General features: G+C 38.9%; 1 long non-coding RNA gene across 2 annotated transcripts in view; it reads left to right on the top strand.

Annotated features, from left to right (window-relative positions):
- Positions 1-2,067: 2,067 nt before the first annotated feature.
- LOC144246939 (uncharacterized) overlaps positions 2,068-23,688 on the top strand; it is a 66,728-nt gene continuing 45,107 nt past the window's right edge. For both annotated transcript variants that reach the window (XR_014957677.1, XR_013340651.2), the window contains exon 1: positions 2,068-5,733. This is a non-coding gene — a long non-coding RNA (uncharacterized LOC144246939). The remainder of the gene's footprint in view (positions 5,734-23,688) is intronic.

The following is a 23,688-nucleotide window of genomic DNA, read 5'->3' as shown; positions in this document are numbered from 1 at the left end:
AAATTCAGCACAGTTTATTAGTGCTACTTATATTTAAAAATCCATGTTCCAAATTTTAACTGAGCACTGCCTAGAGGGTGGAAATACTGTCTTCAGGAGCCTTCTTTAATTTGCTCTTCAAAGCTTAATTACATTACAGGAAATATTTGGCTTAGGTGTGGCTATTCATCATAGTATCTCTATTACCAGCATCATCAGAGAGGTTTCTGTCAATTTTTCATTTTAACCTGGCTTTTACTTTCATAATATAATTATATCTCGTCATTTCATTTATGTTATAAAGAGAAATTACATCTCTTAATTTTCTTTTACTAAAATAAAAGCTTTTTCTCTAAAAAATCCTATGTGGTAGTGTGCAACATATTTAGAGCTTACGATCAGCAATTTCTCTGAAGAGGAAGATTTCAGGAAAAAAGTGACTCTAAAAGTAATTTCAGCAGCAAAGTAGATTAAATATCCACCATATTAGTCACAGAGTATTAGATGGAATTGGATTGACTGGGAAGAGGTCAAAGAGTTGTTGAAGGTTTTAGCCCACCAGAGGAGCAATAAAATTCAACCATACTTAAAATCATTAGCTTTAAACCCTTTGATATTAGATCCAAACCTACAGCGCTCGCAGAAGGAACCTCCAAGCACCATGCCAGGCCAAAAGGAAACCCTCTAAGACATCCACATTTCACGGAAACCTTTCAGGGAAGCACAGCAGTGACAACAGAAAAATCCTGCACATGCAGGAAAGACTGAACCACAAATAGAGCAGAAAGGAAAATGCAGCCTTTAAGGAAAGTTAATTTATAAAATAGCAAGATAAATGTCACTGTCGAGGCAGGATGGGAATGAGAAGATGCTGACTCAGAAGGCTGCTGAGAGTAAAAGTTTGGTTTATTTAAATGTATTACTCTTTTATATAGAGTTTTGCGAGGACCAATTCTATTGGTCCTGAAGTGGAAACAACTTACACCATTGGTGCAGGGTGCTTGATGAACAGTGATAGAACTTAACTATAAACAATGTGAATAATAAGAGAGATGAAGAATTATTTACATTCTTCTCCAACTCTTTCCCAAGCTTCTGCCTGGATAAAAACTCTGTTTCTCTCTTTGACTGAATCTGAGGCCCACAAACAAGTACTAGTGGAGCCCAGGGGACTTTTTTAGGTGGCAAAAACCCCAGCCACAACTTCCTGCATAGTTCCTCCACTTTAACTCCTCACTCCCAGTACCAGAGCTCGTTTCTCCCTTCCTTTTCTCATGATGACAAGGCACATTCCCCCTCACAAAGGACATTTTGTGGCACCAAAATGAGACAAGCAGGGATCTGGACTGCATGACATGATAAAGGGAAGATGCCACGTGTTGACAGCAAGGCAAGGAGGAAATCTCAAAATGCAGAAGTCCTCTAACACAGCAATAATCCAAAAGAAAGAGAAAAACGCAGAGGAGTAATTAAAAACCCTGAAGACAGTGATGGGTCTCAAGTTTTTGAACTGACTTCCTATTTAATAGAAAGGATGGTTTCCACCCGAGAGAAGAGAGATAAAAGAGAGACTTTGCTGTAACTAATAACCAACTGACATATTTCTGTTGGTTTTGTACATTTCTTCACTCATTTTGAAAATGACAAGTATAATTAAAGTTGTTAAATACATCGAGAGACTTGTCAGTCAACTAAAATATCAACTCTTATAAATTCTCCACAATAGGCACTGCACACAGTACAATGCAGAAGAAATTAATCTCTCACCAGAAAGATTTAGTCATTTGATGATCCCAAAAAAAAAAAAAAAACTAGATTTTCTATTTCCTGGGGCAAAATGAACTTAACTTGTCTTCATGTGTTTTTGGATATAAAATGCATGTGTTTAATTTCACTTCTGCAGTATAGCAAAATGAAAATCGCATGAAGAATTCTGATGCCTATTCTGAAATATTTGGGGGTTTAACTTTAATGCACATCCTACAGGGGAGCACATTAAGAGTTTTTAGTTTGCACAGCTATATTTTTTTTCACAAATTATAAAATAAAAAAGAGGATGTCCCAGAAACATGCCTTTCAGGGACATGTTTCAGTGGAAAAAAACCCATGGCTGTGCCCTGCCACAAGGCTCAAATTAATTAAACATGACCCAGGAATAATTAAGTTCTGTTTTAGCTGTGTATATGCAGGGTGATTTTTAACCCCCATAAAACCCTCTTAGAGTTACAGCTTTGCAAGCCGCTCAGAAAGAAGCCAAACCCTCAAATTGTGATTTTAGCACTCAGCTAATCCATGTGTGCTAACAGGTATGACACGATCCAAAAGGCTAAAAGCCAGTCAGGAGAGAAGAGCCATGGAAACATGTGAACTACTCCAGAAAAAGTGCTGAAGGAAATAAACCACCTTGGAAAATGTGCATTTTTCAGTATTTGATAAGAAATAGTGCCTCAGAGCAGCCAGCATCAGTCTCCAATGACATTCTGATAGAAGTGTGGATTACGTTGACACAAATTCACGAGCAGCCTGTGCCCACACTGGAGCCCTGCTGCAGCCTCACTGCTGTGACCCCAGGGATGTCACAGCCTCTGCCCAGCACATCTGTTCAATGTCCCCCTGCTCTGACCTGGGGGACGGGAGCTGGGCTCATGGGGCAGTGCAAGGCCAGGAGGGCAGCAGGTCCTTCCCTCCCTCCCGAGTGTCCCAGTGGGGACAAACCCTCAGAGACCTGGGGGAAACACATCCCCAGGACAAACTAAAACTCTTCAGGGAAGCAAAACCCACGGGAACATGAAGTGTATTGAATATAATTCATGGAAAGGCATTCAAAAACTCATTTGAGTTTACTGCACTAGCTGTGGTTGATGTATCAAAATAATCAGAGAGGAGAAAAAAAAAAAAAGCAAAAAAATCTGAACAAACAAAAAAAAAACAAAACAGACAAAAAACCCAAACCAAACACCACCGGAAGATTTCGCTTGGCCACTAAGACATGTTCAAGAACAAAGTCTGTGTGACTGGAGAATAACTTCTCTCTTTCCAAAACCTTCAGTGATTCCCCTTCCAGGCTGAATTCCTTCTGGTACAACAACTCTGAGCTTACTCTAGAGACTGGAATGGATGCTGTCTAAATTAGCACAACTGGTGCTATACCTGGGTTCTCATGCTATAGAGGAAGCAGCCCCGATTATAAAATAAATTTTAATTCTTGCTTTAAACCAAACTCTTTTTTTTCCCCTCTCCTTTTTAAAGGCTGGATTGTGCTCCAGCATTTTAGCACCCTCACTAGTTATAGCAGAGTTTTTGTTGTAGGCTTTCAAAGATGATCAGATGGGAGCCAGACCAGTCTCTCCCCTCCTGCCAGTAGAAGGTCAATCCTCAGAGCAGCCCAGGCTTTGTTGTTGTTTAAACCTTGACAACACTGCTGGCATTGTCAGAAATAAGTGAAGATTTATACACAGGGAATACCTGACCACTTGGAGCTGCATTGGGATCTCCTGTACAGAACAGATTATTGATGAATAATTTGATGTATTAGTACAAATATGCTTTATAAAGCAGGACACTTTCTTTTGCACTTCACAAAAGTAAACCTAGAGACATTATAAAATTTCTTTTCCCTGATGGAATTTACTGCTTTAAGCCATTTCGATGAGTAGGCACAAGTGTTGTAGTAGAGTAAAATGTGCACTCAAAAATATTATATGAGAACACTCTTAAAATATCTCCAAGGATTTTATATGCTAGGTAGAATACACGATCATATCAAAGCAATTCCTGTGTTTCATAATTTAAATCAGAGCTGGAAGAATGAGGCTGGGGTGATCAATTTCTTTTCAGGGATAGGGACTGAAAGAATAGTTGACATTTCATAGGTTTTTTAGTGCCTAAAATAGTGTGTTTTCAATCTCTGAAGGCTTATTTTTCTTTCTAAAGATGGCGTGGGGCCTGGGGGACCCACTTAAAGTTTCTTGCCATACTTGGCCAAGAAACACAAAGTGTTGGTGAAGTATAAACACAGAGCCCTTTTTCTTTGACCCATTCTGCAGTGTGATGGGATAGTGTTGTTAGTTTATGTGAGAGAAAATAGCATAGGCTTTCTGAAAAAAAAAAAAAGTGGAATTGGATTAAGGCCTTTGTGCAAGCCTCAATGCTGAGGGGAATTAGCAATAGTTGTAGGCACTTAAAGGAGCTCTCATGCTGAAGCTTATCCCAGATTTTACACAATAAACATTTGAATATCAACAGTGTTTTGCAACTTGCAGCACTAATGTATAAACTTCTTCCTTTTGAAACTCCCAAATCCCTCCAAACGTTCGCAATACCCTCTACATAAACATGTAGGGCCTATAGTGGAAAACACCCAGTCAGGGATGTAAGTCTGATTTTTTTATTTCTTTCTTTTTCATCCCTGGAATCTAAAATGAGATCTACTACCATTAGCTGGTTTAAACACTTCAGAAGTTCTGTATTTTAACCAACTTTTTCCCCTCCAGCCTCACTTTCCATTTAAAAGACAAAGATGTCAATGAGACATGAGCTTGACTTGGGTATCCTAATATTACATATTTCATGCTACAATAAAAAGGCACTACAAAACCTTTGAAGTGATTCATTAAAATACTGATCTATCCCTCTTATCAGTATGTTCATAGCATATTTTTTTTTTAGCTCAGCTAACGAGCTTAAACCACACAACATGAACACGTGGGAAAAGGATTCAATTTCCTTCCTTTAAACTCATCTGCAGGTGAGCAGGATTCAGCAAAATGAGGAAAAGCTGGACTTCTTGCTCCTGGAGCTCTCCTAACATCCATGGCGTTGCTGTCATTGGCTTAAAGTCAAGCTTGGCAGTTAATGACAGGCTGAGAGTTTATAACATTAGGTGTATAAATCCACACTGACTAGAGCTGGGAAAAAGGTCTGTCTTTTCTGATAGTGATCAGCCAGATTTGCAGTTGACATGGAATTCCTACTGGCTTTTTTAGATGCCACTTCATTTTGGTATCCTGTTTAAAGGATGACAGCTGATTCAGGAACAAATTACTTCCACGCTCTTGGTGTGAGCCCAAAGTAAATCTTCTCAGTACAGTATTTAATTATAAAAGATTCCCCCCCCCCACCTCCAATTCCCTTTTTAACTCCTGTTAGGTAGGTATGCATGTAATCAATTTTACATCTTTGTAGCTGTAGCTGTCCACTAAAAGATGGAACAAAGAAATAAGCCCATGGTGAAATAGCAGGGTGGGAAAAACTTGGAGATCATTTTTTGTTACAGTGTTTGTTTTGTGCTTGAAAGGACTGCGATAAGAAACTCATTGCATTAAGAAAAAATGAAGACATTACTGCCCTGTCCAGCTCTGAAGCATGTTGAAGCAGTTTGCCTATTGAATTTGATACAATGATGTATAGATGAATAAAGTTATCTCTAGTATTGAATGGGACGGTGTCAGTGGGAGGGTAAAAAGGGAGGAACTTGGAATCTGAAAAGAATACTTTTCCCCCCCTCTTTTTAAGAACTTGAAGGTCAGGGTCCAGCTGGCGTAAAAGGCTAGAGGACAAACAAAATGCTGCACAGGCCCAAATAAAGACAACTATAGACACATAGCAGAGGTTTCCTGCTTCAAGTAGCTATTATATTAACCTACACTTTAGGCAAAGAGCATTTTAGGTTTCACACTGATGAAAACATAGGATGAGCAGAAGCATCAATAAAAGTTGCACCTTTAATGAAACAGATGAAACAGGCCAGCAAAGGTAGGAAACAATTTTTTAAAAGAGGAAATTATATTGATTCTAGTTTTCTTGAAACTAATTATTTTGATTGAGATAAGGCAGTAGACTTGCTTTTCTCTTCTTTACATCCAACCAGGAACAATTCTAACAGATCTGTTGCCTAGCTCCTTGCAAGGCCTATATCATAAACAGCAAGAAATACAGAGTCTTGAAATTTGAGGTAGAATATGAAAAATATATACTTGAACTCATTGTTCATTCATCCGTGCTTATAAACTGTTAATATTCTGATAAGCTGGCTTTCACATTATGGTCTGGGAAATAAGGGTAAGAATCTTCAGTGAAGCAGTCAGAAGGGTTAATATCCCTGATGAGAGGGGAAAACTGCATTAAAACATCAGGTTGAGCTGCATTTTGTCATTCATGCTCAGTGCTGCTTTTGTTGTCTTGTAATTACTCTAAATTTAAATGTCTCCCCATAAGATGAAAGAATGGCTAGTATATTTTTTAAGAATAAAAACTACTAGCCTGTGCTGTTCAGCAGGGGGGAGGAGGGGGCTGGACAGCTTTGACTGAGTTTGCTTGGCTTTTTTTAAAAACAAAAAAGAAACAGCGGAGGTAGAATTGTCTCATGATCTTTTTAATGTACATAGGAATAAATTTAACAGCTTCAGATGGCCGTTATAAAAACCAACCCAATTCACTGAATTAGTGGTTTTCCAACATTGGTTGGTTTTAATTGTTTGGGTTTTTTTGCTGCCTGTATTTTATATCAGTGACATAAAACTCAAAAAAAAAAATGTTCAAATTAATTTAACTGATTGATTTAGCATATATCTTTTTCAATACAGAGATGTACTGATGCCATATAATCAAATAAGCTCTTTCCAACTTCTAGACCAGATATTTCATCATGTAAGTTGGCAGAAAGGCACAGGTAGAAACTAAAAAAAATAAATCTTCAGTTAAAAAAAAATATTTTCACCTTCTGGCAAAAATGTTTTAAGAAATAGAAGCTGGAAATGAAGGTTGAAATATAACATGAAAAGAAAAAAAAAGATGCAACAGTTAAGCCTTAAAACCACTGTTTCCAGGCTAATGTGATCATTAGCCGAATGCATTGTCTAATGGGCATAAATGAGAGCCTTGGTTTTGAAGTTCCTCTTTCATCTGCAGTCAAACTTTGAGTTTGATCCAATCTATAAAGATAAATCTAGGGATTAATCTGGAGGTTTAAATGGTTTAGCCAAAGGTTGGTCCAGCTTTATAATAATGACAGCTGATTTGTGTTACTTTCCACTGAGATTTCTTTTTTTTTTTTTTTTGGATGACCCCCCTACATATTGCATCTTGCAATTAGGCTGTTGACAACTCTATTATGCTGACAGCAGAGGTAGAGCTACGTGGGGAATTCTGCAGCGTGTTGTGCTGTAAATGTTACTCACAGATGTCTTAAGAGACTGCAGCTTGTCCCATGTGCTCCTGTGTGTGCTGCAGCACAGCTCGAGCTGCAGTTGTTCCACTCAGAATTGGTGCCATGCTGAGCCTAATGCAACTCTTACCAACAACTTTCTGAGATTAGGAGCCTGTCAGGATGATGTCAATGGAGGTTTAAGAAGTGCTTTCTGAAGTTGTTCTGAGTTAATAATTAATGGGTTGATTATTTTACTCCCTTTGATAGTTCTTTTATATTTGGATGCAGCTGGCTGGAAATAACCACAAAGGGAAACTGATTTTATTTGCCATTAATTTTGACTTTACTTAGCAAATTATCCCGTGTCCCACCATCACATCTTTGCTAATCTGGCTGTGCTGTAGTGTGAAGATGAAATCTTTGATTAACAAAACAGATTAATCAGTTTCTAGAGTGTTTTGGGGTAAGATGCATGCACATACATCTCCTCCCAAGTAGTTTCCCCGTACATGCTTAGAGATGTGTTAAGTGCTGAAAGCTGTCGAGCAATCAGAATGTTTTTGATGTAGGCTGCATCTTACTCTTGTAGAAATAAGTGTTTTGCCAACTAAAGCAGAAGCGTTTTGTGTGCACAAGGTGAAGATTTGGCAGTGCATACTGGAAAATACAAGTTTAGGGCTCAAACCTTGTATTTTGCACTCAAAAAAAAATCAGCTTTACAAGTGAAATTAATCCAAGCTAATTTCCAATATTACTTTCTTGCTATCATAATGCCCACAGACACTAAATACTTCCTAGATATATGTCAAGACTATGCCCTACCTTAAATAATTGCTATTTTACACTGATTTATTTTCCAGTACTTGAAATATGTGCATATGTATCCTACCTACGCATTCCAACTCTGGCACAAGAGCAAATTCACACGTATATGACCTTATTTTCCTTACAAGGAAAAATGCTGGAAGATTCAACCCTTTATGAGATCTCTGTACTACCACAAAAATATAGTTAATTTACTTTGCAAAATACTTTTTTCAGAATGACCTAATCTATTAAAATTACTCCATAAAAGAAATTAGGGAAACTGAACCAGAAGGAGAAAAAAAATGCCTCATTCTGGATATTCAGAGATTTTGCCACTGTTTGAATATTTCTGTCTACAAATTATAAGTAATAGATTAAACTTATATCCTTAAATTAAAAACATCATCTTTACAATTTAGGTGAGGAAAAAAATCTATGCAAGAGATGCATTCAAATGCATTTGTGCTATTTTCATGAGAGAAAAGTAATAGTTAAGCATATTTTGTCATTTCTCACAAATTAAGAATCAAAGCAAAATGTAGTAGTTAACTAAGAGGTCTGTTTCTCTCCTGGGTGACCTACCCAGTGTAAATGAAATCCTATTGAGACAGAACACTTTACTAGCCAGACAATGAACAAGCAAGTTTATTGTATTGATTTTTAGAGAACACACATCTCTGAGTGCCATGACTAGACCATACCACCAATTTTCTAGCTATTAGATATTTGCCGTTCTGTGAAATAAGTTTGGAGTTTGTAACAAGCACGTACTACAAACTTCTGCAATACAATCAAGAAATAAAAATATAAACTATTGCTATCTATGAGGACACTGCAGCAGGATCCTGTAGATGCAATAAATCTACATTTTGGTCCCCAGTTTGTAATGCAGTGTGTGGATTCAGCTGTAGAAATGGGTATCACCTGTTAGCAGCTCTAAAAAAGTTCAATACCAGCAGAGCTATGACTCCCCCCTACCACCAGTGCACGTCTCAAACACATTTGAGTGTTTGAACATATTTGTGAACTATGAAGGACACCCTTAAGAGTTAAGAGAAGCTTGACCATCATGTCACAGTTCTCAGTTATCATCTGTAATTGAAAAGAGCTTCTACTCTCTCCCTGCCTTCCCAACCCCAGCTTAAAAATTGTTTTTAAAAGTTGACAGGCATCAGCAGGGAAGCTGAAGGGACAGCGAGGGTTTTAGATTTTTTTTTTTTTAATACATCCATACCTGTTTAGACAGATTAAGTCAGGAAAATATGCTGTTTCAGTCACCCTGAGAATTTGATTATTTGAGCTGGATTTGATATTTATCAGTAATGTGCAAGTAGGACAAACTTGCTAAATCTTGGTGAGGGAACCGTAAAAGCTTTTTTTAACTTAATAACAAATAAACACATAACTCTGCCTGGTTTTATATATATATATAGATGTGTATTTTTACCAATAAAACACAAATACATTGAACTGCATTCAAGCATAAGTCATTATCCCCTGCATTCTCTCTCCCATTTAAAAAAGGACAAAGATAACAGGGAATTGTAAGGATTTTTTTTTAACATGCACACTATAAAACTATCTGATTGAAACAGTATATTCTCCTGAGAAACTTTAAATCTGGTGTTCTGGAAAGCACTCAAATTTGAAGATAACTACAGATAACTGATTTTGAAAGGCAGCATTATGAAAGCAGAGCTTATAATATTTCAGTGCCCGCCGCTGGACCTCACAGCAACAATTTCTCCATGACTTATTACTACTTTAATTTTAAAGTTTGATATTTAGGGAACACTTTAGTGCTTCGATTACCAGAATGTTAAATTCTAGCTCAGTGCTGTGTTTTTAAATGCAGAGAAAAATGACTGCAGAAATATTTCTGAACAAATAACTCCATCAGTTCCAAACGCCTTCAGAACAAGCACGCATTGAGGGTGTCTATACCTGTGCTTCAGACTTCTCCAATCTAAATAATAAATATTTTGTGCAAATGTTAAGATAATCTATTTTTAAACTGCAAATAAACATTTCAGCTCACAATGCACATAACTAAATACAGGAGTTTTCTAGTGCTTTTTCTAGGAACATAAAATATCCCCAACAGCAAGAGACTTTAAATTATTTAAATAAGTTAACACCTAAAAACAAATAGTCATGTCCTAGGTACAAAATTCTGATCCTCAGTTCCACATAGAAAATATTTGGTTTCTAATATGAGCAAATATCTTGACAAGTGATTTTATATTAAAAAAAAAAAAGACAAAGTAATATTTCCTGCTGTGTTAGATCTGTTTCACTGATGTGGCTAAATGGATTTTTAGAATTCGCCACTTCTTAAAGGTACATACAGCCAGGGTGATGACAAGATATCCGTGTCACAGCAAATTGGGAAATAATTATTCTGTTCTTTGATTTATTATACATCAGTTGTAAAGTATCTAACTCGAACTGGGCACTGCAACTTATGCAGATGTGAATTCCTCTCCTGATGTTATTTGTCTCCATCTATTCATTTGGAGTTTAATTACTGACGGGCATAAAGACAAACAAAATTTGGACCTCAACTCACCACTTTACCCCTAAATCTTTATTAGCCTCTGTCTAAAAGGCTTTACCTGTGTAGCAAAGAAAGGAGCAAATTACACAGTTGCTGCAGTGTAATTGTTTTAGATGTTTGGAGCTGGGAAGAAAAGCTGTGTTAATAAGTGCACAGCTGAAAGCTTCGCTTTCTATAGCACCCAGACGCTTGTTTGCATTTGATGAAAATTATTAATACTAACACCAAAATGGTTTGGAAACCATTTATATGGAATACATACCTACCTCTTTGCTTAAAATCAGTGATCCATTAAGGCTTTTCTTGCTTTTTTCCAAGCTGTGAGCATACTGCGTATTTAAGTGTGTGTAAGAGGGAAGGTGGGGGGTAGGTTTAGCTGAATAAAAGATTGCTTGATATCTTGAAGTCCTTTGAAGAGTTTTATAGGCTTATAAAGCCCAGTGTGAATGAATGACATTTTTTTCCCCTTTACTTTTTACATATGGAAGTTTGTTAACCTGCGTTTCAATTAGGGAATAATTATTAATTATACTAATTACAGGTTTAGGGGAAACCACATACTTTGCAAAAAAAAAAAAAAGTTAAGCTTAGGGCTGAAATTGTAGCTGCAGACGGTGATGCTTTAAAAAATGCTGAAGCAACACTTTCATGTGGAGGGTTTTACATAAATGTATATATTTCTTTAACAAAACAATAAAGTGCTAAAGCAACCTTTCATAAGAAAAACACACTAAGAATATATATCCAATAATTTTTTTCAGACAACCTGGGCTTTTTTCACAAAGAATAATAACCATTTACTTTGTTTTAAAACTAAAACTTCACTGAATTCATTACCATCCATATAAAAAAAAAAAAAACAAAGTGGTCTTATTTGCTTATTTAACGATCTACACCAAAAGAAAGACAAGTACAAATTGCAAATTACCAAGTGCTAAAAATTATAATAATTTGTTCTGACAAAAGAAAGCACTATCTACATTATTTAAGCTCACAATCATACAGTTATCCTGAAAAGTCAGAAAACTTAGATCTAATGCTGCAATTTTGTCCTGAGCAACCTCCTTAATTCTACTTCTCCCAACAATCTTTAAATTCCAAGGAGAAGAATCCATAAAATGAAGCCTTTCTATTTTTGAATGCCCATTTTTTTTAATATGCTCTGTCAATTATACTTCCAAATAAACTTTTCAGAATCTTCCAAACCTGGATATCGCTTCTCCCTGGGAAAAGACACCCTCTATGTTTTAAGAAACGTATGTGAATTAGAAGCTGGTTATTTACTTTTTTTGCAAATATACAAAGTAACAAAACCTGTCACTTACTAGAAATATGTTAGGTTTTAATCAAGTGTCATTGTTAACTAAGGAGAGAAAGTAGCATGACTAAAGATCATTATTTTAAAAGCTTAAATTGCCATTACTGCTCATTCACATTTACATGGTTTATTGAATTTTCATGTGATTTCAAAAATATAATATCTTAAAGGTATAAAAACACTGTTGCTATTTTAAAAAAAAAATCTCTGACCAATTTTTTTCTGGTTTTCACACCAGTTTTCTACTATCTCCTGCATTTAGTTAAGCAAGTGTTTTAAAGCACTGAAAACAGTTTCCATCACATTATTACACAGCAATTGAGACATATTTGCATAATGAAAAATAATTAGGTAGATAATATCAATAAGTATGATTAAAATCATCTATCTAGGGGGGGCTTAGTGGGAAGATGTAACGAATATTTATAAATTACCATTGTAAAATTAATAATGTTAAACATTTTTTTAAACAGAATGCAAAGCAGACAGCAATTGTTTTATTTTAAACCTCTTTTTATAATGTTGCATTTTCCACAATTAACTGGAAACTTAATCCATCAAAAGTACATACAATTAAATCAACTGTACAGAGATGAAATTACTTTTCATATTTCTCTTCCCATGCAGAGACAGAATTCCACAATTAAAGTAAATTAACTAGATTATTGAAATCCACTTGCAATCCTGATTTTAGACTTAAATAATATTTTAGCAAATACTTAGACAATTACTGCTTATATGGAAAACAGAAAATTGCCTCCAGTTTTACATAAACCCGATTCCAGTAAATAACTAGAGCTGGAATCATACTTAATTACTGTAGTCAACAATATTCATTATTGAAGGTAGCATACAGTTTATATTAAAGTATACCATTATATATTTACATATTTGTTATTCACCCATTTTTCCTAATAAGAGAAATTAGAAAATATGAAAAATGTATAGGACACTTAATATGCTGGTACTAGAAAATGCAAGCATTAATCTATTTGGCAAACTAAGATGCAAAAATCCTTTCCAACAAAATAAAAATATTCATTTGGTCCATGTCCTGCAATCTGACCAAAATATTTCTAACAGTGCCCCTAAATTCAGCAGAGCTCAGACCAGGATCCTTAACAGGCTCACAGAATTTCTTTCCTTTGATATGAGCTACTCTCAAACTGAAGAACTGCAGCAGCTTGACTTTCTTCCACAATTACTTTAATTTTCAGACAGCAGGTTTTTGGTTTTTTTTTGTCTTATAATCTATTTTAGGATTAATAATAATAATTGCTATCACTGCCTGAGCATCAGTGACATTAAACAGCGTGAGAAGATGTGCCTGCTCCCAGGGTTAGAATCTTACTTTTCATTGCACATTAAGGCTCTGTAGGGAGCAATCTCTGGGAGGCTGCCCTTACAGAAACACCCTTTTGAGCAGTTTTGGGCACATGGTGGCTTCTTTCCTCCTTGTCCCCCTGCAGAAATATTGGTGCCCAGGGAATTTTCCCCAAATACACAACTTCAACCTGCACAGAGAGGTCCCTGCTGGCTTTAGCCCAGGGTGCAAATCCCCTCCTACTCAACAGCAGCACAGAAATAGTTGCAGCCCAAAAAAAAAAAAAAAAGCCACAAAATGTGACAGGTCTGGACAAGCAGCTGGTGCACACATCACACCAGGGCTGTGACATGCAGTAGTTCTCAGGGCAGCAAGGCAGACCACAATAAAAGCAGACAGCTGAAAAACAGCCAGCAGCAACTTTGGGCATGGACCTGTCAAAGATTCACTCGCTGAGGCTCCTTGGTGAGTCCCAGAAATGTTGTGGCTTCTGTGTTGGGGGGGTCTGCAAAACCTTCTGGGGGCATTAGGAAGTGCAGAGGACCCACAAGGTGTCCAAAGGCACAAAGCAGTCATGTTTTCTTACAAAATGTAACTTAAATGCTGGAGGAAAGAAGAAATTGCCCAAGTCTACAGAAAACACTTCATACCTCTAATTTCCACTTCAGACCCTTTAACAACTTTCAAATCCTTTTTGCATTAAGCCTGTTTGTAGCAATTCCCAGAAAATTTAGGCTTTACTTCTGACATAGAAAACACTTCTACATCCTCTAGCTATAAAATTTCCCACATCCAGTGGATCATTCAGGCAAAAAGCTTGAACAGCCCTAAATTCTACCTGCCTACACAAGGATCTGCTTCCCACCTTTGCAAAGAGCACAGAAAAAGGGAAACAACAATACAGAGACACTGCCCAGAGCACACCCAAAGCAAAGCAACTGTAGCCCCACAAGCTGCTCTCAGGTTTGGGAGGTAGATTTTCCTTTCCAGCTGCCTCACATGAATAATGTAGATTTTACCACACAAGGGGAACTGACAGTGATCAATATATCCAAATTACTGTATTAATAACACAACAATTCACAACAGGAGAAACACAACAGAAGCAGGTCACACCAAGACTGCCTCAAGCCTTACACTTCTCTGTGTTCAGGCATAACTCCTCTGAAATCAATGGGAATTTGCTGGAGTAAGGATGATAACCCTGGAGTTAAAATATCCATTGCTTCACTACAGACCATTTCAAGGACTAGGTCTGATTATTCTTCCACAGCAATGGGGAAAGCTATGCTCTCACATTTCAAAATCAGGGGTGGGCTGAGAGGGCTGCCAAGTCTCCTCCAGCATCATGGCACCTCATTGTTAATAGTCTTCAGAAGCCCCTTATTTCCATTTACATGAGTTCATTAGGATTACACAGGTGACTGATGTTCTATGCTAAGTGTCTCCATGATTGCACAAAGTGCCATATTAACAAAAATCAAAATAAAAATGGTTTGTCAAACAGCACACAAAATGCTGCCGAGTGCTTCACGGGCAACTGTTTTAGCCTCCATATGCCTGCACACTATGAGTCAATCTTTAATTACATGATCATATAGAAAACTCCAGCCTCAATAGCAGGGGCTCTGCAACATTACAGGCAACAAAACCCAAGGGAAGGAGCACACAGGGCTGCTGCTTCCCACTGCTTCCACAGCACCAGCACCTCCCTGATCCCAATTCTTGTTATTCTCAAGTTTCCACTAGCAAAGAGGGTTTGTTTCAAGACTTCAGAATGCAAAAGCAGCTAAAAATTTATCTTTACATCACCAAAGCCCAGCTACCTTTGAATTTTGAGTCAGGCCCATCCTGAACATTTTCTAGCTGGATTACTGCTGTCTTCCTTTCCCCTTTTCTCCCACCCACATGAGGAACATGAGGTCTGCCTTCATAAACAGTGTCCACTTGCAGTTCATCCTACAAACCCCCCAGTTTTCTAAAATCCAGAGGCAAAATTCTCAAGGAAAATAGTAATAGCATTAGAAACCAGAAATACAAAGAGTAGATGAAAACCATGGGGTTGGGTACATGTCAAGGACATTTTTCTCCTGCATTTCACAGCTTTGACAAGCAGCTTGAGCCAACACAGTCCCCAGACTGGAGCTGGGACCCCAGTCCTAGGAACAGAGGAGCCCCAAGGGGACCAAGAGGGTCCCAGCAGGCAGAGGAGGCTCATCCCACCAGCAGCCTGCAACCCCCAAAAAACTGAATATCATGGCTACCGGTCCTTTCCCTTCCCTCCTGTGACTCTTCAGGCCTGAAGCCTGCTGCCCTTTTCCCAAGGCAATGATCAAAGCACCCCAGGTAACCACTTTTACCAGAAAAACAGAGCAGAGAAGTTAAAACAGTCTATACATTGCATTCCATACGTTTTATTTAGTGTTGGTATACACAGAGCCAGGAAAATCACTGATTCAACAGATTCATCCCTGATCCTAACACATAATCCTAAATGCATCTTCAGTCCTAGAAGCAGTCCTACTTACTTCAAAAAATTTTAAAAATCAGACGAATTAGGTCATATTAAGCTTTAAATGTCGCCTTTTTTTTTCCTTCAAATAATTTGCTGATTGATTCCCGAGTTGGGGTCTTTGAGAATTTTGCACACTAGGCACTTGTGTGGCAGGCAGAGTGTCAGTGAGCCTCAGGTGGATTTCTGGACAAGGGAATAAATAATATAATATGCTGGAGTCTGCTCGGTGCCCTCTCCAGGCACAATAGCCCTGAGTGGCAGCGCGCGGTAAGCGGATGAAGCAGGAAGACGTGCATGATCTGATGAGCTTGGCTAAGCTGGGGGTGTCTCCTCTACTCTGCTAAATTAAAAACCTCCCTGCAATTTCAGTCCTAATCACCCCCTCTGATGCTGTAATTGATGATGGTCAGTTAACTCCTTCACTGCCGAGGCCATTTGTCAGAACCCAGAGGACCGTGCGTCAGCCAGTGCTTTGTGACTGAAATCAGTTCCTTTTAATGGGGGTTTCTGGAAATGTTAGGGATTTGTAAGTGATATGAAGAATATGGGAAGTTGCAGCATAAATATTTCGTGGCAGGCCTTTGGATACTTCAGATCCATAATGCCCCACTCCCAAGTGGTACAAGCTGTCTTTAAGCCTGGTTTGTGGCACCGAGACATACATTGGCTTCTCTGCCACTCTCCTCCCTGTGGCTGGCACAGGCAAGGAGCCAGCAGCATTATTACACCCTTGCACCTCCCAGCTGGCAAAATGGCCCTTTGCAGCCTTTACCAGTTGGTGCAAGCTGCTCTAACTTGTGTTGAGAAACCAAACCAGAAAAGAAAGTCCTATTTGCATTTTCAGCCTGATTCCAGACACAGCCCCTGTATGCTCCACACACAGGCTTAATGTTGGCTCCTACACAACGTGCTCCAAACTTAATAACAAAGGTGTGACTGGAGCTGTTAAAATGATCCTGGAGATAAATAATATCTTTCCATTCCACCTCCTGTTTATCAAAGTTTTTTGGGAATTTTCTGTACAGTGCATTGTTCTCTTGCATAATTCTTTTATGTCTGTTTCATGCCAAGAAGGGGAAAAAAATCTATACAATGTGATATATGTTTATATGCTGCTGAATAAGAGGCTTTGCAGCATTGGGAAATCTATAGCATGAATTATTCTAACTGATTTATAATAGACAGTGATGCCTTAAGGACTCTGTCCTGACTATTGTGCTTTCATGACAGGGTTGATGTACTACCTGCACCGTGTTCTGTAACTAGAGCATCCAAAGCAGATGCCCATATACCTGCTTTAGAATTACTGCCTATTACTGCACTTTGGAAAAGGGCAAGAAACTTGCCCTTGTTACATTTTTTAAAGTTATAATTTTTAAGGTTGTGCCTCAAAAGACTCAGATCTCAATATAACTGATATTTAGTTTAGTTCCAGGATCAACATCCAGTCATCGACCCTAGATTTTTAGACCTCTCCTTCCATATTAAAAAGGCAGCAACTGCTGGAGTCTCTTCTTTTATTTCTGTTGTGTCGCTTTCCTTTCTTTTCTGCATGGGGAATAGGCTACAGAGTCTGGATAGTGTGAACCTACTTAGTTTGCAAACCCCAGCACTGCAATTCTGTGATCAGGAAACAACAGGCTCAGGAGACAGCTGGGCATCAAGAGCTGAGCCAGCTCCAAGGAGGCCAAGGCAGAAACCCCTCTTTGAGGCCCCAGCAGCAGCAGTTCAAGATTTCAAGACTACACAGTGATTAACACCTGACAGGTTGTTGATGGGAAGAAAATGGGGTGAACTGATAGACCTTTCTACCCAAGGCATTCCTTGTTACCTGTCTGCAGAGGAGGACTTATTTTCTAGATACTTTGACAGATCAAAGCATTGATTCCAGACAGCCATTTCTACACAGATCACTGATCCATCTTGTGAAGAGTGCAATATTCTCATAACACTTCATCAGTGACCAACATTAAAAAGAAAAAAAAAAATACAGCTTCTCACTTTTCTGGATGCATAAGGACAGAGTCCTGGCTGGTTTCCAACAGCCTTTGGTCAAGCCCAACACTAAAGTAACTGATGACATAGCAAGAGGCAAGAAAATAGTTTTATTAGAGTCCATTTTGAAGAAATAAGTTCTCAGGCCCACAAAGTAACCATATCATCCCTCTTCCAATACTGCCTGCACCGTTTGACTAACACAGCACAATACCAAAGCTCATATTAAATGAGGACACCACAATTCAGTCTCTAACACACAACAAAACAACTGGCCCTGAAGTTCTTCCAGCAACTAGGATCCACATGGCACTGAAAGGTGGAGTGTCTGCCAGCCAGTAAATGAATTTAATTAGGCACTGGAGTACTGGTCTCATATGGCTGGAACTGTTGAGTGTAGGTGTGTGTGCACGTGCACTCTTGACACATTAGCAGAACTCAGCCCAACTGCAAGAGAATCCATCAATATCTCCTATAGCAATTAAGCCAAACAGACCACCCTGACTGTGCCAATAGAACATCCACTGGACTGGATTTGTGGGGAAACTACTGTAAGGTTGAATGGGAACACACAGAAAGACACACCTGCAGGAAAACACTGAGTTCAAATTTCTATATGACCTGAATACATAGGTATACAACTCCTATATGACTTAAATGTTTTCTTCATTTGGAAGCCATTAAAGACAGGAGAGAATTGAGCTGGTAATGAAAAAAATAAATGAAAGAGCATCTAAAACATCTGAAGATTGGGCTGTCCCTTTTACAGGGCAGATCTGATAGTTTTGCTCAGAGAAAAAGCATGAAAGGAAACATGCCAAAGACATTTAGGAAACTATTCCATTTACTGGGTCAGATATCTATGTACAGCTGTGATTCCATATCCAAATGACATGCAAACTACTACATCTCCATGCAATGTGAAAGGTAATTTAGTCACTTCTTTTATTATGTGCTTTTACACACACACACACATATATATATATATTTTACTGACAAGCTCTCTGCACCTATTCAGGCACTAATACCAATACAGCCAACACCAGAACTGTTTCCTTCTGCAGCTTGGGGCAAGAGAGGCAGGGGCCACAAACCAAATTAATTGGCCAGTGGGGATTTCCCTTAGAGGAGCAAGCAGTCTTAGGGAACACGGAGCTGACACCTTTCTCCATTCCCCTTTTGCAGCCTGTGACAGGAACGAGTCTTTAGGTGACAGGCAGGACACACAGGCCACATGGGTACAACACTCTGGTACAGCTTCCAAGGGCCAGCACACGTCCTAAAAGGACAACTGGAAGCCACCATAATCTGGTGCAGCCCAACATCACACACCTGAGGTTTTTTCCCCCAAGAGTTTTACAAGATGGAGAGACAGCCCCACATTATCTTTGACCTCATTCCCAGGCAGCACTTGGGGATAACACCAAATGAGGAACTCCATCTATTCTGCTGGCCTTTGTTGGCCTTCTATTCCCACTTTCTTATTTTTAACAGTCTCTTTGTAAATGAGTAAAGCATTAGAACATTAGCTTATATTGTACTGCAAAGCCTATTCCAGTAAACCTGTCAAAATTGGCATCATTAATAATAATACTTAGCACTTACATACTGCTTTACATTTTCAGAGCACCGTAGACATTAACTTAATTAACAAGTGACAGTTTCACAAGTAGAAGCTCTCCTTGCAGCAGCAGCCTGTGAGCCTGAATTTCTCACAAAATCTCAAACTCTGCATTAATCCACTTGTCTTTCATCCTTCTGAAAAGATTATCTTCCTTTTTATTTGCCTACTTGGATATATACACACATGCTTTTAAAAACCAAGCTATTAAAAATATTCAGGTGGAAGAACACTGACTTAACACAATCTAATTAGAAAATCCACATTACCCTACTTTTCAGCCTAAATTACTCAAAAATCAGAGCTTTGTAAAGCACATGTCTGAACAGAATAGGGCTCTAAATTGGTGTAAAGTGTACTTAATATTGATTGCTCTGCAATTTCCAAAACTGTTCAGAAATAGAGAGACATCATTAGGTTTTATTTGAATTTTTCCTTCAGGTTTAAAAAGAAAGATGGCAAAAAAAAATCAATACAGCTACAGAAGCAAAGTAAGTGAAACTCTGTCTCTAGCAATTTGCAGGGCAAATTCACTGGGGAGATCAGTGTTCACTTCTTAGGACCCCATTTCAGGGGTCTGCAGAGCTGTTAGTGATTTCCAAAGCTGAAGTTTAGGCATGATTGTGTCACAGCTGCCTTGTTTTCTACTTGTAGCCCACCAAGGAATCCCAGCACCCAAAGGACACCGTTGTACCAGACAGAAATCCCTGCTTGGCCCACTAACGAGGGGAAGTCCTTATTCACTCTGCCTTTCATCACAAAGCTTCAGTTTACAAAGGCAAGGGAGAACTTGATCATCTTCCCCAAAAAAACCTTTTCCTGAAGCCCTTATGAACACGAGAGCCCACAAGCTGTGTTGGTGGCAGATGCCCTCCCTGACAGGGTGAGGCACACAGCTCAGTGCCACAGGGCCACCACAGACACCACCATGGCCACAACACCAGCCCAAACAGGAAACACAACCCAGAGACTTCTGCAAGAGGACAAATAAATGTTCAGATTGAAAACACAGAGGTCACTGTCTCTGCCCCACCAGGGCCACCAAACAACCCTGTCTCCAGCAGCTGGGTGCCAGCTTTAACCACACACCACTGTTCACTAAAGCACTTTGCACAACCAAAAATGAGCATCTCAAGGGTAGGAGCACCCAGAGCTGCTGGTGGCATTCAGCACCTCCAGCCTGCCCTGCCCAGAGCCCCCAGCCCAGCAACAACCCCAGCACGCTCAGCCCCTTGCACAACCAAGAGGTTTAACAAAATCTTTGTAGACTCTAAGTTACTCACACACTTGATGCATCTCTCCGTGGAGGGAACCTTGCAGGAAGGTCTGCTCTATCTGTTCATAGCTCCTCATTTTAGAGACTTCTGGGAGAAGTGAGCCCAAAAGCTCCTGCTGCAATCCCACAGATGTCCACACTCAGGAGGGAGCACCACAACCCCACCTCCAGCAGCCAAACCCTCCTGGAACTCATGGGAACCCTAATGAAACTCATTTCACCTCCTTTAGGGTGGGATCTGAGCTAAAACCCTGCCCCTCCCACCCACATGGCAGCTGTAGGACCAGGAAAGGAGTGTTCCCAATTGCTGTTGGCCCCACAGAGGGGAGATGTCCACCACACTGCATCATCTTGCTGTGGACACTCACAGCTCCTGGAGTCAAGAGGTCTATGTGTTTATAGTCCATTTCATGCCCTTGGTGGTTGCTTGAAAATATTTATCTCCAAAAACACACAGGTGCTACCAGAGGGGAAAAAAAAAAATAAAAAAGGATTACACTTGCCTTTTCATTTTTTACACACCCAAATCCCAGTGTGGGGTCATTCTCCTTCCCACAAAGTGCCCATGGCCTTGGAAAGCAGCTTCTCCATACAGAACAAGTGCTCTGTGGAATTAGCCATGACAGGGACGTTAATTTATAGCATGATAGTCATATTGGGAAGTGATGTTGCTTTTCAGCCTCCTCTTGTGTAAAAGGTGGCACTGTCCTGCATCTGCTCCAAGAGTTACAGGCAGGAGCTCGACAGCAGCAGGGAAATTGCTCTGAGCTTTTACCAGTGGTAATTCCTGATGGACAAACTCTCAGCTGATGAAAATCAGCACTGCGCCACAAAAAGTGATGAAAACAGCAATACAGGCTGCTTTCTTCAAACAAATCCATTGCTTAAAGAGTATGTTAAAATATATAAATGCTATAATATATAAATTATTTGTTAATTAATTAAAGAGTATGTTATATCTAAATTAATTGTTCTAGATCCAACGGCAGGTAATGCTGTTGTTGGGCTGCAGTATGTTTATGCACAAATTTGCACCCAGAAAAACAAATTTATTCAGCTGAGACAAGGGATTCCAAACCAAGTTCCAAACCTGAACTATCACACCAGTGCACAGTGCTCACAATAATTCAGAATTTCCCTTCCTCTCATAGCTCAAACACTGGTGACATTCCTATCAGAGCATTAAATATCTGCTGTAAGCCTCTGTTTAGCAGGAAGATTACATCCCCCAGATTTCACAGTTCAAAAGTTTATACTGTCCTGAGCTATTTATAGACTGCTGACACTGCCTCTTCTTCATTGCAGATATCCTGGGGAAAAAAATATAATAATAATAAGTTTGAGCCAGTTTGAAAAAGGTTTTCAAAGAGTTGTTTTCTGATTAACTCTCAGTTCTGCATCAGAAGCTTGTCTTTGCTGGCTTGGGGTTTGTTATTAAGTATTTTTCTAACCTTCCATTAAACTTGACACTTTGAAAAGAAAGTTAAAATTTAGAAGTGGATGATCAATACTAGAATCAACATATCCTTTGCTTCAAGTTAATCATTTACTCAGAAGGAACAGGAATGCCTTTTGGGAAAGAAAAAACAAATTAAGGGATCGGGTTAAAAATTATTTTTGCTATAACAGAGCCATCATTAATAGAATTACCACTTCATCCTGTACATCCATATCTTTAGTTTTCATTTCCCATTGTACACCTTTTCTCTAGGTCTTTCAGCACATAAATCCCTCAGACTCTCTCTTGATGCAGGACTTCTTTTAAAACCAAAAATAGATATTTTTATGTCATCTCCATATATCCAGTTCCAGAGAGATAAGAGTCAGTCCTTGGTCTAATCCCATTTACACAGATCAAAATCAGAACTCACTCCACTGGAGTGAGCAGCACGGTATTGCTGAAAACCTGCCCTGCTTCTTACTTTTGGCAGTTTTGTGTGTGACGATTTTAACACATCTCTGAGACAACTGATTTGAATGTGTTCTTTAATTAGAGCTCTGTTTTAAAAATCAGGTGGCACTCATGCTTGTGATGATCTCTGCCCTGTCAGTGCTCTCAGGTCAATGTCCTTCACATCCAGCCTGACCCTGCCCTGATCAGGGCTGGCAGTATCACACTGCTTTGCCTTTTCATTCCTCAGTGCAAATTATCAGGTTCCTATTTTATGGTTGTACTGAGAAGGGAAGAAGTAGAGAGAGGGAAAAGTTTTGGAACCAATCAAATTCTTCCAGGGATGGTGATCCCACCACTTCCCTGGGCAGCCTGTTCCAGTGCTTAACTCTTTCAGGAAATAAATTTTTCCTAATATCCAACCTAAACCTCCCTGGTGCAACTTGAGACCACTTCCTCTTGTCCTGTCAGTTCTTACTTGGGAGATGAGACCAACTCCCACCTGGCTACACCTTCCTGTCAGGATTATTGTGTGATTTCTGCTGTGCAAACCTCAAAGCATTTCTTAATATCAACACTTGCTCTAGTTACATGTAACCATCTTTCAACTTCCAGAAATATGCTCAGGAGTGATATTAAATATTTCATAAAACTGTAGCAAAGAGCTGTTTGTAGACTTTGGGGTGACCTACTGCTTATTACTGAGGTGAGAGGAAGTGCTTCAAGGGTGTATTAATTTCAAAATAATTTTAAAGAAGTCTTGTGTTTGTTGGATATCTGCTTTGCCCAGCTGAAAATCAAGGCCAGGTTGACTCAGTCATTATACTATAACTTGAATTCACCATCCTCCCTGCATACAACACACACAGCATGATTCAAGGTTAAGCATAGAATATCAAAAGACTCAGAGTATGGACAATTTTAATGGTAAAGGAACCTTGACTTTTACTGATTATATTAGTTCAACTAAAATTGACCTTCAATATATGAAGATTTCATTTTCACAAATACATGGTGTGACTGATGCCTTTTATTAGGCTTACAAAAAATTAATCAGAACTGAAGCTTTCAAGGCCACAATCTCTTTTTTTTTCAGTTCAAGTTACAGATAACAGAAGGAGGGACATAGTTATGAGATCTTAAAAGCTAAATTGATCTTTTTTGTTTGTTTGTTTCATAATAAAAGGCAATAGCATTGCTATTTGTCAGGTCCTGTGAGCTGGCATTGCTGCTAAATAACAACAGGCCACTTCCCAGC

Source organism: Lonchura striata, chromosome 10, assembly GCF_050655825.1.
Source record: "Lonchura striata isolate lonStrDom1 chromosome 10, ASM5065582v1, whole genome shotgun sequence".
NCBI classification, from domain to species: domain Eukaryota; kingdom Metazoa; phylum Chordata; class Aves; order Passeriformes; family Estrildidae; genus Lonchura; species Lonchura striata.
This window is presented reverse-complemented; position numbering and strand designations above follow the sequence as displayed.